The sequence below is a fragment of the Octodon degus genome, unplaced genomic scaffold (assembly GCF_000260255.1).
Source record: "Octodon degus isolate 3935 unplaced genomic scaffold, OctDeg1.0 scaffold00038, whole genome shotgun sequence".
NCBI classification, from domain to species: Eukaryota; Metazoa; Chordata; class Mammalia; order Rodentia; family Octodontidae; genus Octodon; species Octodon degus.
Window position 1 is genome coordinate 17112225 of NW_004524614.1, and position 8493 is coordinate 17120717.

At 38.8% G+C, this 8493-nt stretch overlaps 1 pseudogene; it reads left to right on the forward strand.

The window, feature by feature from the left end:
* The window catches only part of LOC101565748, a 21900-nt pseudogene that overhangs the window by 551 nt on the left and 12856 nt on the right, over positions 1 to 8493 (forward strand).

The following is an 8493-nucleotide window of genomic DNA, read 5'->3' on the forward strand; positions in this document are numbered from 1 at the left end:
ACAGAGTAACTACAGTTATCCCCAGGTTCCTGGAAGCTACCCGATGCAGCCAGTCACCGCACCTCCATCCTATCCTGCTACCAGCTATTCTTCTACACATCCAACTAATTATGATCAGAGCAGTTACTCTCAGCAGAACACCTATGGGCAGCCAAGTAGCTATGAACAGCAGAGTAGCTGTGGTCAACAAAGCAGCTATGGGTAGCAGCCTCCCACTTGTTATCCCCCACAAACTCAAACTGGATCCTACAGCCAGGCTCCAAGTCAATGAAGCCAACAGAGCAGCAGCTATGGGCAGCAGAGTTCATTCCAACAGGACCACCCCAGTAGCACGCATGCTTATGGGCAGGAGGCTGGAGAATTTTCTGGACCAGGAGAAAACTGGAGCATGAATGGCCCTTATAACTGGGGCAGCAGAAGAGGAGGATTTGATTATGGAGGCATAAGCAGAGGTAGGCGGGGAGGAGGACTCGGTGGAATGGGCAGTGCTGGAGAGTGAGGTGGCTTCAATAAGCCCAGTGGACCCATGGATGAAGGACCTGATCTTGATATAGGCCTCCCGTAGATCCTGATGAAGACTCTGACCACCGTGCAATTTACATACAGGGACTAAATGACAATGTGACTGATGACATGGCAAACTTCTTTAAGCAATGTAGGGTTGTTAAGATTAACAAGAGAACTGGGCAACCCATGATCCACATCTACCTGGATGAGGAAACAAAAAAGCCCAAGGGTGATACCATGGTTTCCTATGAAGATCCACCAACTGCCAAGGCTGCTGTGGAGTGGTTTGATGGGAAAGATTTTCAAGGAAGCAAACTTAAAGTCTCCCTTCTCGGAAGAAGCCTCCAATGAATAGCATGAAAGGTGGCATGCCATCTCATGAGGGCAGAGGGATACCACCACCGGTATGTGGAGGTCCAGGTGGCCTGGGAGGTCCTGGGGGGTGTATGGGTCTCATGAGAGGTCGCGGAGTAAACAGAGGAGGCTTCCCTCCAAGAGGCCCCTGGGGTTCCCTTAGAAACCCTTCTGGAGGAGGAAAGGTCCAGCATCAAGCTGGAGATTGGCAATGTCCCAATCCGGGTTGTGGAAACCAGAACTTCACCTGGAGAACAGAATGCAACCAGTATAAGGCTCCAAAACCTGAAGGGTTCATCCTGCCACCCTTTCCACTCCTTGGTGGTGATCATAGACCTGGTGCCTCTGGTGCTATCAGAGGAGGAAGAGGTGGACTCATGGACCACGGTGGTTCTGGTGGAATGTTCAGAGGTGGCCATGGTGGAGACAGAGGTAGTTTCCATGGTAGCCATGGCATGGACCAAGGTGGCTTTGGTGGAGGAAGATGAGGGGGTCTAGAGGGCCTCCTGGACCTTTGCTGAAACAAATGGGAGAAAGACGGGGTGGACATGGAGGATCTGGAAAAATGGATAAAGTAAGCACAGTCAGAAGTGCAGAGACCCCACAGAGCTGCATTGACTATCAGATTTATTTTTTAAACCAGAAAATGTTTTAAATTTATAATTCCAGGGACCCAGCCCAGGCACAGTGTGGGTGAGACATTATTCCACCTCCTTGGGACCACCCCTCCACCACTCCGCAGGAACCCCTGACACTGTCAGTGCAGTGAGAATTTCTGCCATGTTCTGGGGACCCCCAGATCCAACCCTAGCCCAGGCCCGGTGTGTGGGAGAGCTTCCTCTCCCCAATACTCCACCTTGTCCCCTCCAGACTCAGCTAAGGCCTAGACTACAGGCCTGGGGTGAAATCCTGCAGCTGCAATCCCTACAGAGAGAGTAGCTGACAAAGCCACCCAGCTAGTCCAGGAGCAGAACATCTAGCCAGGGGGGCACAAAAGGATCACTCCCAGGGGCAGCAGCAGGAAGGAGCTGAGCACAGCAGCAAGAACCAAGCAAGGCACACTGGATAAATTCAAACTTTGTAGATCTACACCTGAATTTCAGTAGGTGCTAAGGTTATAACTGCACCAAAGCTCTACAACAAAGGTCAAAAGACAATGCTACACAAAATGACAACAAGAAGGAGCAAAATGCAATCTCAGACTCCAACACACCAATAACAAGTGCAGAGGACACTAACACAGAACAAATTGGGAATCACACAACTGAAATCAATAAATCAATAGCTTCTGAAATAAAGAAACACCTGAAGAAAGGTATAGAGGAACTCAGATTAGAAATGAAAAAAGAAATCCCTGAATTAATACATCTGCAGTAAAGAATCAAATGCAGAAACATATGGAAGAAACCCAGTGCCCACCCAGAACAATTACAGAAGACACTACCTCAGCTCCAATGTATGAATTAATAGTGTCGATAGTAAATAAGCAACAGCAGAAAGTTATAGAGGAACTGAATGGAATTCTTTTCTGACATAAAAAAAGAATTTTCTGAACTCATAGCATCTGAAGTAAAGAATCAACCACAGAAAAATAGGGAGGAAACCCAATCTGAAAACAAAAAAACTACAGTAAAGAATTAATAACTGTTTCTAAAGAAGAAATTGATTAAAAAAAAAAAGAGGAGATTTAAAAATGACAGATTCCTTGAATGAGCAATACAGGAAAGAAATAGATCACATGAAGCAGAGTCAAAGAGATATAGGGGAACTTAAAATCTCAGTGACAAGCTTGCCAAACCGTTTAAGTGAAAATGAAGAAAGAGTTTCAGATCTTGAAGACGCTGGTGCAGCTAGTGAAAGGGTAAGGAAAGATCTCTTAAAAACAACTAGGATGCAGGAAAAAAATAAGTCATCACTTGGAAGATGATGCAAAGATGAACAATGTGAGATTAATAGGTATCAATGAGAAACATGGAGTCGATATAAATGACATTAAAAAAATATAGGCAGAAGTACTAGCAGAAAACTTTCCAAATATGAGGAAACAATCTGACATTCAGGTAACCAAAGCATACAGAAAGCAAAGTAACCTCAACCCAATTAAAAACACGCTGACACATATAATAGTCAAGATCCCAGAAATTCAGCTCAAGAATAATAATAATATACGGAAAGCCACTAGAGAAAAGAAGCAGATCACATTCTAAGGAAAAAATATCAGATTTACAGCCGACTTCTCTTCACAAACCATGAAGGTAAGAAGAACATGGAACAGAGCACTTCAAGTACTCTCTGAAAACAAATTTCAGCCCAGACTGCTATACCCTGCAAAACTCTCTTTCAAGTTTGATGGAGAAGTGAAATACTTCCATGACAAAGAACAACTAAAGAATTTCACGATGACAAAGTCAACCCTACACAGGCTCCTAAAAGTTGTTTTAGAGAGGGACCAAAATGATTAGAACTCCAGGAATGAGATCAGAAGCAAAAAACTAAATAGGGCAAACAATAAAACACAAGAGAAAAAGGAGTAAACGACAACAGGTAAATAACATGGCAACCATAAGTCAATACATCTCAGTTCTAACCATCAATGTAAATGGACTCAACTCAACAATTAAGAGAAATAGACTGGCACAGTGGATTAGGCAACAAAATCCAACAATATGCTGTATACAAAAACACATTTAACTCATAAAGATATTCATGGCTGAAAGTCAAAGGATGAAAAACAATTCTACATGCCCCAGTACCTCAGAAAAAAGCAGGGGTAGCAATTCTATTCTCAGACAGTCTCAACTTCAAACCAAAAATGATCAAGCAAAATAAAGAATGCCACTATATACTGGTTAGGGAAAAAATTCAAGAGGAAGAGTTAACACTAATAAATATGTATGCATCAAACATGGGAGCACCCAATGATATAAAGCAAATCTTAATGGACGGGAAAAATCCAACATCCAATACCACAATCTTAACAGGAGAACTTAGCACCCCCTTATCCCAAAAACATAGGTCAACCAGACAAAACTTAGCAAAGAAATAAGAGAACTGAACCAGAGCTTGAAACAAATGGACTTGGTGGACATATACAGAGTGTTCCACTCAAATACAGTTCAATACACATTTTTCTCAGCTGCACATGGGTCATTTTCTAAACTAGACCACATGCTCGTCCATAACTCATGCTTAAGTATATGCAAGAAAACAGAAATCATCCCATGCATATTATCTGACCACAGTGCAATGAAACTGGAAACAAATGACAAAAGAAACAAACAAAAAAAACCCTACATACAGAAAATTAAGTGACACCCTACTCAGCAACCAATGGATCACAGATGAAATTAAACAAGAAATTCAACAATACCTACAATTCAAAAAAAAATTAAAGCACAACTTATTGGAATTTTTGGGATACAATAAAAGCAGTTCTCAGAGGGAAATTCATAGCTCTGAAGTCACACATTAGGAAAACAGAATGGGAACAATTAAACACCCTAATGCTGCACCTTCAATAACTAGAAAAGTAAGAGCAAACCAAATACAGAGGCCAAAGAGGGGAATAAATTATAAAGATTAGAGAAGAACTTAATAAAATCAAGAAAAAGTAAACAGTTCAAAAAAATAATGAAACAAAAAGCTGGTTATTTGAAAGATTAAATAAAATAGATAAGCCCTTAACTAACCTCATCAAAAAGAGGAAAGAAAAACTTCAAATGCAAGCATTAAGGAATGAAAACGGGGTAATTACCAAAGACCCAGTGGAAATCCAGAAGATTATCAATAGCTACTTTGAGAATCTTTACTCTCACAGAGTAGATGACACAGAAGAAATGGACAGATTTCTAGAAAGGTACAAATTACCAAAGCTGAATCGACAAGATACAACCACTATCAATAGCCCAAAATCAGCCAATGAAATAGGAGATGTAATAAAAAAAAAAAAAAAACTACCGACAAAGAGAAGTCCAGGCACAGATGGATTCACAGCTGAATTCTACAAGAAATTTACAGAAGATGTAGTCTCTAAACTCCTCAAACTCTTCAATGTAATTGAAAAGGAAGCAATTCTCCCAAAATCATTCCTGGAGGCAAGTGTTATACTGATACGAAAACCAGAGAAAGATGCAACTAAGAAAGAGAACTACAGGCTGATCTCCCTCAAGAACATAGATGCCAGAATCCTCAATAAAATCCTAGCAAATAGAATACAGCAAATCATCAAGAAGGTCATACACCATGACCAGGTAAGATTCATCCCAGGGATGCAAAGATGGTTCAATATTTGAAAATCTATAAGTGTAATACACTATATCACTAGAGCAAAAACTAAAAACCACATGATCATCTCCATTGATGGAGAAAAGGCTGTTGACAAAGTCCAACCCTCATGCATGTTCAAAGACCTACAGAAAATTGGAATAGATGGCCTCTACTTCAATCTGGTAAAAACCATTTATGAAAACCCAATGGCTAACACAATTCTAAATGGAGAAAAATTAAAATCTTTTACTCTTAGATCTGGTACAAGATAATGATGTCCTCTATCACCACTCATATTCAATATAGATCTGGAATCGTTAGCTTCAGCCATTAGACCAGAGAAAGAAATAAAAAGAATAAGAATAGGTAAAGAAGAAGTTAAATTATCATTATTTGCAGATGACATGATACTTTACTTGGAAGACAAGAAAACTCAACCAAGAAGCTGTTAGAATTAATAGACATTCAGTAGCATAGCAGGTTATAAAGCCAATACCCAAAAGTCAATAGCATTTCTCTACACAGATAACAAACACACTGAGAGCAAAATTATAGAAACAATACCTTTTAAATAGCACTGAGGAAAATGAAATACCTCGGAATTAACCTAACTAAAGAAGTCAAAGATCTCTTCAAGGAAAATTACAGTACTTTTAAAAAAGAGATCATAGAGGATTTCAGAAAATGGAAAGATATCCCATGCTCCTGGATAGGAAGAACCAACATTGTGAGATAGCCATACTCCCAAAATTTCTGTACAGATTTAATGCAATCCCTATCAAACTGCCACCAACATACCTCACAGACCTAGAGAAATTGCTCTTAAAGTTTATTTGGAACCAGAAAAGACATATAATTTCAAAGACAATACTGGGCAACAAACACAAGGCAGGAGGCATTGAGGTTGCTGACTTGAAATCATACTACAAGGCTACTGTGATAAAATCAGCATGGTACTGGCAAAAAAATAGACCTGAGGATCAATGGAATAGACTAGAAGAAGCTGAAGCCCCTATGAACACACTCAACCACCTTATCTTTGACAAAGGGGCCAAACATACTCACTGGAAGAAAGGTAGCCTCTTTAACAAATGGTGCTGGAAAAGCTGGCTCTTTACATGCTGAAAACTAAAACTTGGCCTACGTCTATCACCATGTACTAAGCTAAAGTCCAAATGGATTAAAGATCTAAATATTAAAACAGAAACACTAAATCTCCTGGAAGAGAAAGAAGGAGGAACTCTTGTAGATGTAGGGGTAGGCAAAGTGTTCATGAACAAAAATCAAATTAAGTGGGAAACACTAGAAAGAATTAACAACTGGGACCTCCTCTTATTGAGAAGTTTTTGCACCTCAAAAGAAATTACCAACAAAGTGAAAAAGATAACCCACAAATTTGGAAAAATTCATGACAAATAAGTACTCAGACAAAGGTTTGTTCTTTAGAATTTATAAAGAACTAAAAAACACTAGGACCCCAAAATTTATTTATTTATTTATTTTGCAATTTACACCATATTATTTAATTTTTCCCTTAATTTTATTGATAAACGTATAGCAATGAGACAGTTTCAAATCAAATTGATAGGACAGTTTCAATAATTAACACATTGCATACATTCTTCCTAGTGGTTAATTGCTGTACAAGATGGGGACATGATATCCTATTTACAAACATGATTAGAACAAATTACTCTATTCATTAAGAGAATGTAACTATATATCTATCCTAAGCACTTTGAATACACAGATACAAAATGGACATTCATCTGTATATGGTTTTTTGTTAAGTTCCATTATTTGAATATTATAGGTGTGTAAACTCAGCAAAATTTTCTAAAAGAGTCCAGTAGCCCATACCACCCAGAACACGTCTGATCTCATCTGATCTCGGAAGCTAAGCAGGATTGGGCCTGGTTAGTACTTGGATGGGAGGACCCCTAAATTTAAAGACCCAGTCCAGAAATGGGCATCTGAGATGGACACACACTTCTCAGAGGATGAAATTAAAGAAGCGAATAAATATATGAAAAAATGCTCCACTTTGCTAACTATCTGTGAAATGCAAATTAAAACAACATTTAGATATCATCTCAACCCAGGAAGAATGGCTCTTATAAAGAAATCAACAAACAACAAATGTTGGAGAGGCTGTGGGGAAAAAGGAACACTTCCACTGCTGGTAGGAATGTAGACTGGTGCAACCATTATGGAAATCAGTGTGGAGACTCCTTAGAAAAGTTGGACTGGAAATCCTATTTAAACCAGCTCTACTGGGAATTTTCCTGGGGGATCTGAAAACATCACATCATAAGGATATATGTGTGCCTATGTTTATAGCAGCACAATTTATGATAACCAAATCTTAGAAACAACCTTGATGCCCATCACCTGAGGAATGCATGAAAAATATTTGGTATTTTTATACAATGGAGTATTACTCAGCTATAAAAAATGATAAACTCAAAGGCTTTATATTTAATTGGATGCCTCTTAAAGATATACTTATAAGTGAAATAAACCAGACACACATGTGTAAATATCATATATTTTCCCTAGTATAAGAACTCAAAAGAAATGCAAATAGAAAGGGCTAATACAACCAAAAGGAAAGCAAGAACTTGAGTACTAGAGGACAGTTATATGTAGAAGATGGGTAAGGCAAAGACCTTGAGAGTCTTCAGAAGATTTTTGAATCTAGCAGTTAATTAGAATGATTCTCACCCAGACTAACTATAAAAATTGACACCTGTGAACTAAGCAACTGCACTGAAGATGGCAATTTATAATAGTAGGCTCATGCTTGCAGTGCCTGTTATTCTGGTCTTCTGAATACAGGCTGCTTGTCATGACATGCCAGTTGCTGCTGTGCTGTGTCTCTGGTAGATGACTGTTCAAGAAGAAGGGGGTGGTGAATGAAGTCAGGAGACAGGAAGAGGAATGTTGTGGGACTGTCCTGCTACAGGGTTGTATATGGTTAGATTTCTGGACTTATGTGTAAACATAAGAATTATATAATTCTTTATGCCTATTTTTAAGATATATTTTAATTTTTTTAATGTTTTATCATATTCTATATGAACTTAGAGTTCAACATATCAATACTTGATGAAAAATATCTGTTACATGTTATGCCTAAGATGTTTGATATTCAGACAGACAGTGAGGTTAAGCTTAACAGCCTAGATTGTATGGTAATAAGAATAAGCTTCTCTTTTGGAGAGTTAACAACCTAAGTTTGCAGACCAAAATTAGAGAAAAAGGAGGGCCACAAGGAAAGCCAACATTTTGGCCCTAGCTTTCTAAGATCAATTAAGACTCAGCACATATGAGAACTTGTACTTTAATGTCATGTAACTCGGTAGT